General features: G+C 36.0%; 1 pseudogene across 1 annotated transcript in view; it reads right to left on the bottom strand.

The window, feature by feature from the left end:
- Nucleotides 1–6691: 6691 nt before the first annotated feature.
- Nucleotides 6692–16519, bottom strand: part of LOC150076394 (uncharacterized) — a 60610-nt pseudogene continuing 50782 nt past the window's right edge. The window contains exon 6 of the transcript XR_016547806.1: nucleotides 6692–6921. The product of XR_016547806.1 is annotated as an uncharacterized LOC150076394 (transcript). The remainder of the gene's footprint in view (nucleotides 6922–16519) is intronic.

Raw genomic sequence — 16519 nt, 5'->3', positions numbered from 1 at the left:
TTTAAATAATTAAAAAATTGAAATAAATGAAAAGCAGAAAACGTTTTAAGGTAACAGTTCAATAAAATTATTCCATTTTAAATTTGGGTTTCATTAATTTACTTTGATAAACTATTAATATTACATTTTAAATATGTACAATTTTTACTCTCAACACTCAGTGTGATAGAAATAAGACCATTAAATTTTTTGTTTAGAATGGAAATGATTACATCCCTTTATTTCTACTGCAGTATTTCCATAGTATTTGCTTTGTCTACTAGTTGCCTATCTTTAATTATTTTTTATGAGAAAAGTCCTCAAACTGGAAATCAAAAACACAAAGAAATTTCAACTGCACTGAGAAAACTGAAATGATGACTAAAGTTTTATTTATAATAAAATAAAAAAGCACTGTTTTATTTTTTTTACATAAAAAAACACACCTTTTTTTATTTATATAAAATTTTAAACTGTGTGTGTGTGTGTGTGTGCCCGTGTGTGCGTGCGTGTAAATAATAAAAATACATAATTACATACATATAAAGTAGAGAAAAAGTGCATATGAACATAAAATCTACTGGTAGCTTTCAAAGGCTACATGCCATTGTTCTCAACCATGAATCTCTGATAGGGCCACCCACCTCTTTATAACATTAAAGCCATTCCTATGAGACAAAAAAGTCACATGATTTCTGAGAGAGTGAGATGCTATTTTTTTTTCATATTCAGTTTATTATTTTAATGGAACTGTAGCTTGCCCCTCTGTATCACATTATTCGTAGGAGCATGTGTTCATGGTCAAATTTGCATTGCCCTGGAATAACTCATGGAGGTTATTAGCTAAATACAGACTTGACTGAGAGTGTGCTCACCGCTGTATTCAGCCGAGACTGTGGTGAGCACACTTCAGATGAATGTTCCTGTGCTTATGCCTCTGCCGCAGTTTAGATTGCATAATACATCACTGCCTGCCACTGATTTGGAGAGGTCTGGGTTTGATTCCCATTGATGAATGGAAGAATTGCTGAAGTCAACATCAGTTGAAGCCATAGTTAGCAGGTGAAGGGAGTTTGATTCCTCCTATGGGTTATTCCAGGAAAATGCAAATTAGGCAACACACACTTCTACAAATAAATAGATGATACAGAGGGACAACAAGCTCTGGTACCATTAAAATAATAATCTAAATTTGAAAAAAAAAAAAAGGAAAAAAAAAAAAGGCATCTATCTCTCTCTTAGCTGCTAGAAAAAATGTCTGTGTGCACTTTTAGTCTATTCATTCACAGATTTCAGTTGTACATATTTTTATTCCAACAACCCTATATTTTAAATTTTATATTTTGATGCTTTACATGTATATTGAATGGCAAGTTTATTAGGTACAACCCCTGTGAAAGGAATTGACCTGGTTTGTACACATGGCACTGTCAGACACAGTGCCATATGTACATACCAGGCTATATAAAACAGGTAGTAGATATTGAGGAATTGTGTATGTGTGAACATGTGTTCACACATATACAATTCCTCACTGAAACTCACTGGGACTGAAACTCCTCATACCCTATACAGCTGCAATAATAATAATAATAATAATAATAAAAAAGTAAATTCTCACAGGACTCATAAAAAGACTTCAAATACAACATCAAACAATTTTGAATAGGAAAAAAACTATATAAAGACACTTTATTCTAAAAAAAAAAAAAATTGTTTTAAACACTGATTTACCATTTAGTCATTACTAACAGCAGAAATCATTGGACCCATCATGCCAGGTGTCAACACTGCAGGCCAGTAGTGCTTTCTTGGCATATGTTAGGTCCTTTGATATGTGAACCAATGTCAGAATGCCACAGCCTACTTGAACATTGTTACTCATTAGGTGAAACCCTTCATGCTTTCGGTTCACATCTGATTATGGTTATTTCCAGCAAGATAAAGCACAATGTCAAAAGCTATTGATCATTCAGGAAAGGTTCCAGGAACACAAAGGTGACTTTAATATACTTCAATGACCTGCTCAGTAAGTGGACCTCGATCCAACTGAACATCTATTAGATGAGACAAAATGAGCTATTTGCAACAGGGATTTGCTGTTATCTAATTTGAGACTAAAGAAATGAGATTGAGGTTGAGTGGGCTAGCATCCCTGTGGAACCCCATTTTTGGAACCTCATGGAATTCATGCCCCGACAATCTGAGGGATAAAGGAGTGGTTAGCCACTATTAGGTTAGAGTACTCAATAAACTATCCACTCACTGTATATTATACGTTTATTTATCCTTTACATATACATTTTTATTTTATTGTAAACACAGTTTTAATCTTTATATCAGTTTGGTCAGTGCTTTTGAGATTCCTATGTTTAACTTTTTTTATGTATGTGTTTTTGATCTTAGAAACAAAAACACATATATATTAAAACATTATATATATATATATATATATATCTATAAAATGTAACCACTGAATTGCAGGACATTTCACTATTTGTAGATTATTATAGATTATTGTAATGTTCTATGAAAGAAAATAAAAAAGGAAGATATATGACAGAAACAAGGATAACTTATTGTAAAGTTCAGGTACACAATACATAACTAAAAACATAAAAAAATAAATAAAATTTACCCGATTTAATCTATATATAGATATGCATATTTTACATCGTAACTATCATTAAAAATTCACTAATGAAACCACAAGAATATTTCCCATTAGTTTTTTCTTGGTCACTCTAAGCAATGTAAAAACGAACTACATTTATTCAACATGATAGAATTTACTTAAAAAAATTTTCATAGCCTAAGGAGTCATTTTTCATCCCAACTTTAAAAGCTTATTAATGCAGCCACAAATAAACAATTCTCACTGAATTTTTTTATGGTCAAATGTAGATGACCGAAAGATCCTGAAATTATGTGCTGTTTTCAAAAAATTTGTTATAATATTATTTATTCAGTAAATAAATAAAATTCATTTTAAAAATGTAGTATGATATAAAACCTAATTTTTTGTTCTTGCTTATGATTAATTTGGTGCCTATTATCATAAAATGACTTATATAAATATCAAATATATATATGGAACTGAAATTCTTTACACCCTATAGAACTGCAATAAAAAAAAATTTTTTTTTTTAGGACCCAGAAAAAGACTTCAAATGCAAACATCTTTTTCCAAAACCATGAACCAATTCTGAATAGAAAAAAAATGGAAAAAAAGACTTGATTCTCAAAAAGTTTCATTAGGTTCCTAAATACTGATCTGCTACTTCAACTGTAATTTCTAATATACAGAATTTAAAATACAGTAACAAATCACACTTTCCTTGAAAAGTGTTTTAATTTGCATTTGGGTAGAAAATGTGGTTGAAGAGTAGTTCTAAGACATACTATTCACTCAGAATTCTATTGTATATAAGTGTATACTTTGCATTGTACTTATATACAAGGTTTATAATTGAAATAACAGACTATTAATAATTTGGATGCAGCAGCTAAGACTATGAGAAACGAAAACTTTGCAAACTCATTCTGCCTATATACTAAATTTTCATGTAACAGAAATACTGTTGTTAATATTTTTACATTTCTGAACAGAGTGACAACATGTTAGTCTTGAATGATACAAGGTTTTCCAAATTCATTCAAGAGAGTTTCATATAATGTTGCATTAATAATGATATAAGGTTTTTCAATGCATTCAAGAGAGTTTCATATAATGTTGCATTAATCTTTTTTAATTATGACATTAGTTTCAATTTATGTATCTCATAACGAATCTGAGTTTAGATGTTCAAATAGCATATGAATGGAAAACTGATATCACACTGAGAACTATCAGTAGAGTTCCCCCTCCCATTCACCACCACCACCAATTTAATTTTAACAAAATATTGTAGGAGTGTGCCATAGCAAAGAATGCTAAAATAAACATTTGGCTATTTGTTACTTCTGCTGAATCAAAGATTTATCCAAGAAGAGAATTGTACTGTGACACTTTCCAAAGTATTTGAATGCACTGTCATTGTGAAATAATACTTAGTACATTCAAAGATAAGATTATGATTTAGTGTTGCCAAGTAAAGTGCTATATTTTTCTGAAATTAATCATCAATATAAATTAATTACAAGAATTAGGAATGATATAGTATGGCATCAGGGTATCAGCAAAGCTGGAAATGAATTTTATCAATGTATAGTAAAAACAATAAAGAAAGTAACTGAAAGTTATTGCTAGCTGTAAAAAAATAATTTATATAAGTGTTTTATAATTTCCTGCATAGATAGTGGACTTGTATAGTTTTAAGTTTAATCAATTGATACTTACAGCAAATTACATGAAAAGCAGAAGGAAACTGATAATTCTCATATATAAAGCTGATTAAATCACAATCAAGACTATTTTAAATAAGTTCAAGTATGAGTATTTGCACTTTACTGTGATAGAAAAGTAGAGAACTCACAAAATATTGTTTAATTACATTCAAAAAAGTGGTTTCAATAATTGTAAATTATGTAAATAAACAGTTTATAATATGTTAATAAGTGTAAACACATTATGAAGTTTATTGCAATATATGCCATTATTTTATATCATATGATGGAAGATATATTACAAGATTAACTACAGATATGCCTTATAATTTTCAGAAGGCATATCTAAAGTTAATAGGGAAGAAAATAACTGTGTAAACCAGTGATTGCTTAAATATCACATTTTAGAATTTCAAATATGTGAGAAATTTTAAATACAAGTAAGCTCCTGGGTTTACTTAAAAGCAAAGATACAAAAAAAAAAAGAAAAAAAAAAAGTATTAGGAATGTTTTGGAGCCACCCTTTTAATTGTGAAGGAAGGCATAAAGGAAGTTACATAAAAAGTGTGAAGAGGGATGGTATTTGAATTGTTACAAAATAATGACAGATGGAATGTAAAATAGACTGTGATAGGGAGTGCAAATACATTAATTATATTAAGATAAGACTTTACCACTTTATTCAAAGTTAGAATTGGCCACTCACAGTATGTTGTTAGACTCTCAGCCTCTAAAATAAAAATAACTAATAATCATAAAATCTGAAAAAAACCTACAGGATAACAAAGTATTTTCATACGGACACATAATGCAAGATACATAAAAGTTCAGTAAATGGATGACTAGCAATAACTGGTATCTTCATGTACAACATTTTATATTCATAAAATAAACTGACTAGTAGTCTGGAAATAAATGATGCTCTCAATTACTCTTTTAGGTTGTGTTCCTTTCCTTGCATTTTGTTTTGAAATGAACATTATTCAAGACATGATTGTTGCAAAACTATGTAAGCAAGCTGCTTTACATGGACTGATTGTGGAGGGAGTCTTTTGTCACCACAACCACCTCAAAATATATTTTGCAGAATCAAGTGGTATTGAGCTACTTGACTTTGATAGGATAATCGCATATAGCAGCCATTTGCATCAGAATAAAGTAGTGCTATTACATAAGGCTGTCCAAACATTGACTAAATGTTTTTAAAAATCAAATATCTGCTGCTATTTTCAACGCAATTTTAGCATTAATATCTTGTTACTTTTAGATGGGTATACTCCATTCTCATAAAAATTCTACTTAACCAAGCTTCCAGACCATTGGAGATCACTAAATCAAAACTTAGTAAGTGGACACACAAAATATGGTCATTCTGCACAAGCTATGTGATGATCAAAAGCAATGATCAATGGAGATATTTACATGATGCTGTGATTCAAATCTTCTTACTGTCTTCCAACATATATAGAAAAGTAGAAAAACTTTCTTTTTTTTCTTTTTTTTTTCTGTATGAAATAGCACTGGTCATAAATCAATGGAAGCAGTAGTTCTGTTGACATATAATTCCCTCATTTTCTTTGTAAAATGATCTGGTGCTTCACAATGTATGTATAAAACTATGAGAATATATCTAAGTATATCAGGTGACTGAACTAGAAATATTTGGGCAGCACAACAGCACACATTATCATTTGTTCGGTCAACAACTACAAGAAATTTATGAAATGTTCCCATTCCTTGAAAATGATATGAGATATGTTTCTGATGTTATAAACAAAGGGTAAAAGTATATATTTCAAAATGGAAAGCCCCTAAAAATACTTGGAGAAGAATATGAGAAATGTATATATACCAACACATAGAAAGGTCTACAATATATATTTATGAATGACTAAAAACATTTGCTAGTAGTAAACTTGTAGCAGGCTTTCTACCTAAGAGAATATGAGAGTTTAATCATTATGGGTTGAAATTGCAGGTTTTTTTTTTTTTTTTTTTTTTTAACTGATTGACTCTGTTCTTTGAAAGATAAAGCATACATCTTACTACTAGCAGAGTATGGTCACTGCAGATATGGGCTTAAACTCATAGTATAAAAGTTTCTAAAACTATTTAGAAAACAGAAGGCATCCACAGTGAAACAGGATAAGACACTATACTATTAATTTGTCTATTGTTTCTAAAAATTAACAATATTCCCCATATTGTTTACCTGCTACATGCAGTTTCCAACTTTAACTTCTCAGATGTTTCGAGTTGACCTCTTACACCACTGAGCAAAAATGAGCACCGGGATTAGTAGACTGAACATAGCATAGCTTAATAGTCACTGTTTAGAGACTTCATTTTATTTTCTATTACTGAATTACTAAAGTAGTAGCATGGGTCACACTGATGTCACAGTCCAAATTCTTTTAGTTGGTGGAGGTGGAGGTGGAGGTATATCTGTTAGGCTTGGACCATCTTCTTCGTCATCAGAATTTCTGTCAGGCTCTGCAGTCACAGTTGAAGATAATTTCTTGTATGGAACAACTGTTATCATGCTAGAATAGGCTTTATTAGTTCTGTTGAATGGACGGCTTTCTCTAACAGTTGCTGATCTTTCTAAAGTTGAATCTAGAAATTTATAAGGATTTTAACTGTAGTTAATTAATAAAAGAATTAAGTAAAAGGTAAGAAATTACATATAAATAAGTAGGTTATTTCCTTCAAAAAAAAATTATTATGCAAAAAAATTATTATAAGCAGCCTTATAATTTATTAGACAATCTAGTTTTCTGAATGCCATCTATCATAGGCAAATTAGCATTAGCATTAGTTCAGACATATTATGCAAGAAAGCAAGTTTATAGAGCAACAGCCAAAAAAAAAACCTTCACATTTCACCCATCCAGTCACTCCAAATGTTTGTCTAGTTCAGCTTTAAATTTTTTAAGCTATCAACTTCCTTCCATAACAACAGATGGAAGTCTGTTCCAGCAATCAACTACCCGCTGGCTAAAGGCAAACTTCCGCACATCTATTCTACAACTGTCTTTCCTCAATTTGAATCTATGCCCCCTCATGTTCTTAATCTGAGCAAGCAGAAGTATCCCATCAGCATTGAACCTGCTCAAATCATTCAAGGCCTTGTACACCTCAATCAGATCACCTTACAGATGCCTAGTCTCTAGATGCTGCAACTTACAGAATTTAAGCCTCTTCTGGTAAGAGAATCCCTTTGTTATTCTCACCAATTTTGTTGCCCTTCTCCGTACTTGTTCTAGCAACTCTACATCCTTCCTAATATGAGGCCTCCAGACCTGTACGCGTAACTTAAGGTGTGGCCAGACCATTGCCTTATACAAAGGTATAATCACGTCCTTGTCTCTGCTAGCAAAATTCCTATATATCATTGACAAAACTCCATGACCTGCTCTGGCAACCCGTCTGCACTGCTCAGAAAAGTTCATATCTGACTGAACAATTACCCCCCCAGGTCTTTTTCTCCACCTCCCTGAGTGTAGTACCACACAGTTGTTACGTTTCTCTTGGGTTACTGCTACCCATATGCAGTACTTTGCATTTATCAATATTAAACCTCAGTTGCCACTTCTTGGCCAATCTACCTAACTTTTCTAGATCCTGTTGCAGTAGCATACTGTCTTTACTATCATTAACAACCCTGCCAACCTTTGTATCATCTGCAAAAGGCTACTAGAGACGGTCGTGTTCCAAGCCGCTAAGTGGATTTTTCTTATTTATTGATTTGGAATTATTGTTTTTCTAAAACTTTTGATTTAAATTTAGTAGTATAACATTATTTTGTGATTTTTTGATTAACTTGGTGTAATTATTCTTTACTCGGCCTTGTAATTGCATAAAAGTATCGGTAAAGGTTTCCACGTGTTTCAACTCCGGTACCGTTCGTAATTTTCCCGCCATTGTGATACGATAGTTGTATGCCGTACTAGATAGCGTTAGTTGAACTTCGTTAGGAGTTAAATTGTACGTTTAAATAAATACATATAACGACTTAGATTACAAACGTAATATAATTAATTATATTTAACATAATTAATAACATAACATAATTAATTAATAAATTAATAGAATCATGACTCAGACCAGAGCAGCAAAGCAAAAGGCTCAAGCTAATGGAAGCGCTGTGGCTCAGAGCAGAACTGAGGGGGGGCAGTTGTCCTCTGACTCACAGCCTTATAAAATGCACTGTTTGCTTGATGTTTGCAGAGCAATCGGGTACGGGACATGATACTGCCAAGGGGGATGTCTTTGTGTGTGCGCGATGCAAGGAGTGTATCGATATCAGGCAAAAACTCGGCGTTCTTGTGGGCCTATATGAGAGCTTGAAGGACAGGGTGGATGCCCTCGAAGAAACTAAATTGAGGGGCCCATCAAGCTCTCAGCTGCCCACATCAACGCCAGAGCTTACACTTGGGCATCGTGTGACACAGAGACAACCCCCAAGGCAGAATGCGCTGGTCCCGAAGGAACTAGTAGTTGTTGGTGACTCTATTGTCAGGGAAACGGGGAATATGCTTTGTAAAAAAGATAGGTGGAACAGGACCAGGGTATGTCTGCCAGGGGCAAAGGTTGATGACGTTGTAGAGCGAATATCATCTTTTAAGGGCACAAAAGGTGATATAGTTGTACACGTTGGCACTAATAATATTAAGAGTAGGAGACCGGCAGAATTACTTAACAAGTACAGGTCACTGTTGAACAAAAGCCGAGAATTAGGGTTGAATTTGAAAGTGTCTGCAATTCTGCCCAGACACGATAGGAGGGAGTATATGATGAGAGCCTTGTCGATCAATTCGGCCCTGGAAAGATTGTGCAAGGCTCAAGGGGTAGAATTTTTTTCAGCCTGGACTGTACTTGTTAACAGGAGAGATTGCTTCTACAGGGATGGGATACACTTAAATAGAAAGGGTGCAAGAATATTTGCTGATGCTATCGAGGCAGTGTTAGGTGGGTCAGAAAACTGCTAGCTTGGGGGGAGACAAAGACCAATAGATTGACAGTAGCCACTGGCAGAGGTGAAAGAGATTCTTGCACTGCTTCTATTAGAATGAGCAGAAGCCTGAAAAACAAGATGCATGGTATTTCAGAGACTGCTGGGAGCCATTGCGGTACAAGTAAACACATGGGTTGTGTTAGGGTAGCTAAGAATAGAAACAGGTCCTTGTGTACTTGCGTGTACACCAATGCTAGGAGTTTAGTAAATAAATTTGATGAATTTGAGGTATTGCTCAAAACATCAAAGGCAGATATTGTTGGGATATCAGAGACGTGGTGTCACACAGATATAAGGGATGCAGAAATGCAATTTGGGGAGTACAACGTCTACAGAAAGGATAGACAGGATAGGAAGGGGGGAGGGGTTATGCTATTAGTTAAGAAACACATAAAAACCAAGGAAGTGAAGCCAGTCGACATCGCTGGACAGTGCAGTGTTGAGTCAGTTTGGTGTGACATAAGCATTGGGAGATCAAAATTGAGAGTAGGAGTGTGCTATAGGCCTAATGACTCTGATGAGTATAATAAGGAACTGTACAGGGAAATAGAGTGGGCCAGTAAATCAGAGAGTCTTATAATGGGAGATTTTAATTTCCCAGATATTGACTGGAATTTGGGGGCTGAATTTGGGTTACTCACACACTAGCAGGGCTTTTGTGGATTTATTGGATGATTGTTTTCTACATCAGCATGTTCGGGAGGCAACTAGAGGGAGTAATACTCTTGATTTGATTATCAGCAGTGATTCTTCATGCATTAAGAATCTGCAGATAAATGAACCACTAGGTGGCAGTGATCACAGTGTGCTGAAGTGGGATTTACTGAAAGAGGTAACTACCATTAGGGGTAAACGGAAGGGTTATTGCTTCCGTAAAGGCGACTACGATGGACTGAGACAGTATTTAAATTCTATACAGTGGGACCAACTGATGATGTTACCAACAGCAAATTCAAAATGGGAAGCATTCAAAGAACTTATCTTGGAAGCTACTAGGCTTTACATACCAACTAAGAAATATTGTTCAAGGTTTAGGCCAAAATGGATGTCAGATGAACTAATGAGGCATATGACAGAGAAGAAAAATGCATGGGATACTTACAAATTAACACATGACACAGAAGCCTATGATAGATACAAGTTGATATGCAACCAAGTTACAAAGGAGGTTAGGCAGGCGAAGGCAGATTACGAGAAATCCTTGGCAAGGGATGCAAAGAAAAACAGCAAAGAGTTCTTTACTTATGTAAACTCTAGAAGGAAGGGGATGAATCAGATTGGTCCACTTGATATTGATGGGTCAACTGTTGATGATCCTGCTCAGGTAGCTAACAAACTAAATGAATATTTTGCATCGACATTCACACATGAGGAGTTATTCAGCAAGGGGAATGCCAGAGGTGTATTCAACTCTAGCAGTAAGCTACAGAATCTTGAAATAACTGGGAGTAAAGTGGAGGAGAAACTGTTGAAGATAAACACAAGAAAGGCACCCGGGGTGGATGGGATCTATCCAGTTATATTAAAGGAGGCAGCAAAGGAAGTAAGCAAACCCTTAGCCATAATTATGAGAGCTTCCTTGGACTCAGGGGAGGTACCCATAGACTGGAAATGTGCAAATGTGACCCCAATTCACAAAGGAGGATCAAAGGCTGACACAAGTAATTATAGACCTGTGAGCTTAACTTCTGTTCCAGGAAAATTAATGGAGGCACTGGTTAAAGAAGCACTGCAGGATCATTTAGACAAGACTTCAGTTATAGCTCAGACACAGCATGGTTTTGTTAAGGGGAAGTCTTGCCTGACCAACTTGATTGGATACTATGATGCAGTCACAAAAGAACTGGATGTAGGGAATAACTTTGATATTATATACTTGGATCTTAGAAAGGCTTTTGATACTGTTTCACATGGAAGACTGCTACACAAATTGGAGCAGTGTGACATTGGAGGCAAATTGCTGCTATGGATAAAGGGGTGGTTGAGGGGGAGAAGACAGAGAGTGGTAATCAATGGACACTGCTCATCGTGGACTAATGTTATTAGTGGAGTCCCTCAGGGCTCAGTGTTGGGTCCATTATTGTTTTCTGTATTTATAAATGATATTGATGATGGTATATCAAGCTTAATGTCCAAGTTTGCAGATGATACAAAGGTTGGCAGGGTTGTCAAGGACACTACTGACACTATGCTGCTGCAACAGGATCTGGAAAGGTTGAGCAGATGGGCTGAGAGGTGGCAAATGAAGTTTAACATTGACAAATGTAAAGTACTACACATGGGAAAAAGCAACCCCAGAGCAACGTATCAACTCTGTGGTACTACACTGACAGTGGTAGAGAATGAAAGGGACTTGGGGGTGGTTGTGCAGGCAGATATGAAGTTCTCTGAGCAGTGCAGACGGGCTGCAAGAGTAGCTCATGGAGTATTGTCAATGATATACAGGAATTTTTCCAGCAGGGATAAGGAGGTGATTATTCCATTGTATAAGGCAATGGTCAGGCCACACCTAGAGTACTGTATACAGGTCTGGAGGCCTCATTTCAAGAAGGATGTAGAGCTGCTGGAACGAGTACAGAGAAGGGCAACAAGATTAGTGAATGGAACAAAGGGGTGCTCTTACGAAGAAAGGCTTAAGTTTTGCAAATTACAGTGTCTGGAGACTAGGCACCAGCGAGGTGATCTGACAGAGGTGTATAAAGCCTTGAATGGTTTAAGCATGCTCAATGCTGATGGGATTCTTCCTCTAGCTCAGAAAAATCACCTGAGAGGGCATAAATTCAAATTGAGGAAAGACAGATGTAGGATAGACGTGCGGAAATTTGCCTTCAGCCAGCGGGTGGTTGGTTGGTGGAACAGACTGCCATCCCTTGTGGTGGAGGTTGATAGCCTAAATAAGTTTAAGGCTCAGCTGGACAGGTATTTTGAACGAACAGAGGGGTGAAGTGGAAGTGGGTTTTTTTTTTTTTGGCTGATGCTGCATAAGCTTGCTTTCTTGCATCAAATGCCTCTACTAATGCTAATGCTAATGCTAAACTTGGACATTAAGTCTGATATGCCTTCATCGATATCATTAATAAATACACAAAACAACAATGGGCCCAGCACCGAACCCTGGGAGACTCCACTAATAACATTAGTCCATGTAGAGCAGTGTCCATTTATTACCACTCTCTGCCGTCTCCCGCTCAACCACCACTTTATCCATTGCAGCAACTTGCCCTTAATGTCATACTGCTCCAATTTGTACAGCAGTCTTCCATGTGCAACAGCATCAAAAGATTTCCTGAAATCCAAGTATATGATATCAAAATTATTTTCTGCATCTAGATCCTTTGTGACCACATCATAGTATCCATTCAAATTGGTCACAAAAGACTTATTTAACTAGGGACTCCATTATTTTTCCCAGAACAGAAGTTAAATTAACAGGTCTATAATTATTTGTATCACCCTTTGAACGCCATTTGTGAATTGGGGATACATTTGCACATCTCCAGTCCATGGGGGACCTCCCCTGAATCTAAGGATGCTCTCATAATTAAGGCTAAGGGTTTGCTTACTTCCCTCGCTGCCTCCTTCAATATAACTGGATAGATTCCATCTGCCCAGGTGCCTTTTTTTATGTTTAACTTCAATAATTTCTCCTCTACTTTGCTCTCTGTTATTATTACAAAATCATTTAGCTCCCTGTTAGAGTTTAGTAAACTTCTGTCCTCCCCCTCCTTACAGAATTCCTCATGTGTGAATGTAGATGCAAAATACTCATTCAGTTTGTCAACTGTATGAGCAGGATCATCTACAGTCGAACCACCAACATCAAGTGGACCAATCTGATTCATCCCCTTCCTTCTAGAGTTTACATAAGTAAAGAAGTCTTCGTTGTTTTCCTTTGCATCCTTGCCAAGGATTTCTCGTAATTAGCCTTCATTTGCTTAACCTCCTTTGTGACTTGATTTCAGACTAGCTTATATCTGCCATAGGCTTCTGTGTCACCTGCTAATTTATATGCATCCTGTGCATTTTTATTCTCTGCCATGAGTCTCATTAGTTCATCTGACATCCATTTAGGCCTAAATCTTGAACAGTATTTTATAGGTGGTATGAAAAGCCTAGTAGCTTCCAAGATTAAATCCTTGAAGGCTTCCTATTTAGAATTCACAGTTTTTATCAGCATCAGTTGATCCCACTGTATAGAATTTAAAAACTGCCTGAGACCACTGTAATGAAAACAAAAACTCTTCCCTTTACCTTTGGTGGTAGTTACATCTTTAAGTAAATCCCACATCACTAGACTGTGATCACTGTCACTTGGTGATCGTTTATCTGCAAATTCCTAATGCATAAATCATCACTGCTGATAATCAAATCAAGAGTATTACCCCCTCTGGTTGCTCCTCGAATATGTGGCTGTACAAAACAATCCTTCAGTAAATCCAAAAAAGTCTTGCTAGTGGCGAGTGACCAATCCACAAATTCCAGTCTATCTGGAAAGTTAAAATCCCCCATTACAAGACATTCTGATTTACTGGCCCAATCTATTTCTCTGCGCAACTGTTTATTGTACTCATCAGAATCATTAGGCCTATAACACACTCCTACTCTCATTTTCCCATGTAATTTCAAATGGAATAGCCCATGACACAAAAGACCTATAAGAAGAGTTGCAATGCTAGACAAATTATCATTAAATGAAGGTGACATCAGTGACTTCACACGAAGAAGGAGGAACAGTTATGCAGCAGGAGCATTTATATAGTCTTCAATCAGTGACCACCGTGGAACAAAATGAGCATTAAGAAAAATTCCAGTTGGAAGAAGATACCCTAGGACTGTGACCACAGATGTCTGACCTACATGGAATCAGAATCAGCATCAGCCACAAAAATCAGAATCATTTGCAGACAATTAACAAAATCACCATATACATAAAAATCAGAACACTGTAGACAATCAACAAAATCTTCAATAATAGATGGCAAGAACCACGGGCCAGGCACTAGGAGTATGCAAGTGAGGCACTTGCCACTGGTGACACCTAAAATAAGCACTGCTAGATGCATCCACTGCTTATATATGTGCGTTAAGCATCCACTGCTTATATATGTGCATTAAGCATCCACTGCTTATATATGTACGTTATATATACGTGAATTAATTGGCGTGAAACGGTTTTATCTCAGGTGCCACATGTGCTAGTGCCTTTTCTGAAGGACCCATTTCCAATAGCATGGCACAGCATGCAAGGAGTTAAGGGTCTAGATGCACAGCTGTTTGGAAATTTGCAATTCTTTTTAAGTATGAGCAAACAGATGAATCCTTCCACAGTGAAGTAGAAATCGCAAAAATGATCAGTGGAGTACTGGAAACATATAATATGGTCAGATAGATCATGCTTTAGATTGTTTAGGACTGATTGATGTAAAAGAGTGTGGAGAATTCACACAAAACAATGAATATATAATACCAATCCAAAAAAATCTCTCCCAAATCCAAAGATGCTCTCATAATTAACTTCAATGGTACAATTTACTCCCTGGTGACCTCCCTCAAAATTACTGGATATATGCCATTAACTCCAGGAGCCTTACTTGCCTTTGTGCTCATAAGATTTCCTAATAAACAGTCATCTGTAATTTCGAAATCACTAATGTCATATGACTCAGCCTCACTTGCACAGACTCTTTTCAGCATGAAGACTATCCTACACCCAGTGCATAAGGGTCCAATCTGATTTACTTTTTTCTTTCTTGTATTCACATACATTGAAAATTCCTTGTCCCTATTCTTTGCTCTATTAGCCAATGCTTTCTCATATGCAGCTTTGGCCTCTAACTTTATCAGTGGTACTATTACAAATAAACTTGTAGCTGTTGTAGGCTTCAGTACTATTCATCACTCTGTAACTGTCCAATGCTATCTTTTTCTGCTCTATTTGACTGGCTAGCTCTGCATTCATCCATTTTGAGATCCTCCTCCTGCAATATTTTCTTAATGGTATGCGTTCATGGCTTCTGTTATTTTTGCTTTAAAGGTTTTCCATAATTCAAGTATATTCACCCTCACTCTGCAATCTATCCAATTAATAGATGCCATATGCCACCTTGAACTGTTCAAGTCCTCAATTCTGAAATTACAACCCATCTGCCTTTACCTTTAACTACTCAAAGTTTTCTTCATCTTCAACTGACGACTGTGTGATCACTACTTGCCAATAGCTCTCGTAATTTAAGCCCTGTGATGTCATCTAATTCGTGAGTAATGATGAGGTCAAAAATATTCTCATTCCCCAGTATTATCTCTAACATTCTGGTACAAATAATAATCTAGTTTATTTAGAAAAATTTTTCCAATGGTGTGGTGTGGTTCCCTCCCACTTATTACAATTAATCTAGAGCAGATTGAAGTCGCCCATAATAAGACATTTTGCATGTAAAGACTAGTCATATGCTTCACAATCTTCTGGTCTGTAGATTGCTCCTCTCACTCTCATTATATATTTGCTTCAAACTAACTCACACCACACAGATTCTATGCTGGCAACATAACTCCAGACTCAGAAAGTTCTTTTTACACTCAGGCTGCTTTTGATAAGAAGCACGGCACCACCCCTACTATCTTCCCTAAATACATTATACATACAATAGTGGAACACATCATCCCCAATTTCTGGGTGGCACCACGTTTCTGTTAGCCCTATTATGTCATCATTAGATGTCTTAACCAAGGGTTCAAATTCAGCTATTTTACTGCCAAAACTCCTGTCTTTTAGCATTAGTATTAGCAGAGACATACGATTCAAAAAAGCAAGCTTATGCAGCATCAGCCAAAAAAAATTTCTCCGATTTCATCCTTCCATTCGTTACAAATACCTGTCCAACTCAGCCTTAAATTTATTTAGGCTATCAACGTCAACAGAAAAAGGTGGAAGTCCGTTGCACCAATCAACTACCTGCTGGGTAAAGGCAAACATTCACACATCTATCCTACAACTGTCTTTCCTCCATTTGAATTTATGCCCTCTCAGATGATTATTCTTAGCAAGAGGAAGAATCTCATCAGCATTGAGCATGCTCAAACCATTCAAGGCTTTATACACCTCAGTCAGATCACTTGGCAGGTGCCTAGTCTCCAGACACTAATTTGCAAAACTTAAGCCTTTCTTCGTAAGAGCAACCCTTGGTTCCATTTACTAAT

The sequence above is a fragment of the Mastigoproctus giganteus genome, chromosome 13, assembly GCF_048544385.1.
Source record: "Mastigoproctus giganteus isolate SK-2022 chromosome 13, ASM4854438v1, whole genome shotgun sequence".
Lineage (NCBI taxonomy): Eukaryota > Metazoa > Arthropoda > Arachnida > Uropygi > Thelyphonidae > Mastigoproctus > Mastigoproctus giganteus.
The sequence above is the reverse complement of the archived record's forward strand: the minus strand, read 5'-3'. Positions and strand labels throughout refer to the sequence as shown.